Here is a 2214-nt window from a genome sequence, read left to right as displayed (position 1 = left end):
TGTCCTGAGAACGTGCCGACCTCCAGGCACGGCCGCTGGCCCCGAGCCCAGAGCATCCACGCAGATATTAATTACATTAATTATACCTTTTGTTACCCTTTTTCCCTCAGGTCCAGTAAATTGAAGCAAGAAGTGAGTAAAATGCAGTCATCCATGCTTGCTGATTTATCGTTTCAGGAAAATAAAAACCTGTCAGGAGCTTGGGAGATTGTGCCTTTTGTTTGGGACAAGCCTCCGGCTTCCTCCATCGTGTGTAAAAGATTTCCTGTTTGTGAAAATGAAAAGCAGTGTTTGATAAGGTCCCTTCAGCAAAATGAGTCACAAAGGAGAAAATAGATTAAGGATGCTTCTAGATTTGGTAGAAGTTAAATTTCCCTGGGTGTTGTGAGCATAGAAAACCAAGGAGGCAAATTCAGGGCAAAATACATATTTTATTTATGTTTAGGGTCATTTCAGGCATTTCACGACTTAAACTCACCTTCTAACTTCCAATACAGCATTTAAAACTCATGCTGGGAGCACACAGAGGTGCCCAGGTGGGTCACAAGCTGCTTTGGGTGGTCACAGTTCATGCACTTCCCTCCTCTCCAAAAAAAAAATAAATAAACAGCAGCAGATGCTTCACAGCCTTTGTCAGAGTGTTTGTGTGAGCTGGCAGTGCAGGACTCCCTGTACTCTGATATTTTTTATCTCAGCGCTGCTGAAATTTTTTTTTTCAGCATGAGATTTTTATTGGGTGCAAAGTCCAAGTGAAGTGGCTGGGAGAGCTCTGCTGTGATGGCTGTTGTGTGAATTTTGGCAATGCTGTCTCCAGACTGCTGTGAACATTCTCAGTGTTGTTACTCAGCTCTGTGTGAGRTTAAAATCCTGTGTTTTCCCCAATCTTGAGCAAGGGAAGCACAGGGAGCTCCTGGGAGCCTTTCCAAGGTATTATTTTGCATAAAATTATTGAATCACAATTTCTTTCTGACTCTTCTCCAGCTTTTTATTCCCTCAAAGTATCTTGCAAAATATATTGTCTTTGCACCATGAGCTATCAATATAATTTGAGAGGTTTGGTCAAACTGAGAGGCTGAAGAAAGAAATTAAACCAACAAATAAATTGGAAAGGTTGTGGATTAGGTGCTACATTTGGAGTCACTGAAAAGGTTTGAGGAACAGGTTTAGCTAAGTCCTAATATCAGAGAGAAGTTTGTCCAGGAATTGCTGCAGCTCTGGAAAATCTGGTTTAAAATTTGCTGAAATGTGACACAAAAAGCAGAGTTTTCACTTCAATCTTCTGCATGTTTAGCATGCACTGCTTTAAAGATTAAAAACTGTGCCTTCACTTAATGCAGCGTTTTGTTGGTGAGAATATTTGTATTTCTTCTAAATCCAACCCCAATGGTGTTTGTGGTGTTTGGAGTGGGGACAGTGCAAGGAACAGGGTGAGGGTGGGGACATTGTGGGGCAGGTCTGTCCTCCAGGGGTTTCAGTGATGGGGTGACACACAGGGTGACACAGGGTGACAGGGTGACAAGGTGACAGCTGCAGAGCATGGCAGAGAGTGTGATTATTTTTTTTTTTTGGCTTGTCCAGAGAAGCTGTGGTTGCCCCTGGATCCCTGGCAGTGCCCAAGGCTGGGCTGGACAGGTCTTGGAGCATCCTGGGATGGTGAAAGGTGTCCTTCCCACGGATGAGATGATCCTTAAGATCCCTTCCAGCCCAACCCTTGGGATTCCAGGGAGGGAGGAAGAGCTCAGCAGTAAGACTGGATGGACACAGCCCATGTGATGCAGGCTTTGGGAACACCTGGTGGGAGCAGAAACGGGAATTGGGGTTGTGCTGGGACTCAGCTGGGTCCAGAGCAGCTCAGGAGTGCAGGGACAGGGTTGAGCTGCTGGAATTGAGGGACTGAAATGATGGCTCAGTGCTCAAGGGCTGTTCTGGGAGCAGAGCTGGGATTTGAGGATGTGCTGGGACTCAGCTGGGCCCAGAGCAGCCTGGGGATACAGGGACAGGGCTAAACTGCTGGAATTGAGGGATTTAAATGGTGGCTCGGTGCTCCAGGATTGTGCTGGGAGCAGAGCTGGGATTTGGGGATGTGCTGATCCTCCTCAGCTCCAGGACAGGGCTGAACTGCTGGAATTGGGGGATGGAAATGGTGGCTCAGCACTCGAGGTTTGCACCAGGAGCAGAGCTGGGAATTGGGGATGTGCTGGGACTCAGCTGGGC

The sequence above is a fragment of the Malurus melanocephalus genome, unplaced genomic scaffold, assembly GCF_030028575.1.
Source record: "Malurus melanocephalus ecotype Western Australia unplaced genomic scaffold, MMel_1.1 scaffold_1440, whole genome shotgun sequence".
Lineage (NCBI taxonomy): Eukaryota > Metazoa > Chordata > Aves > Passeriformes > Maluridae > Malurus > Malurus melanocephalus.
Note: the sequence above shows the minus strand (reverse complement) of the source record.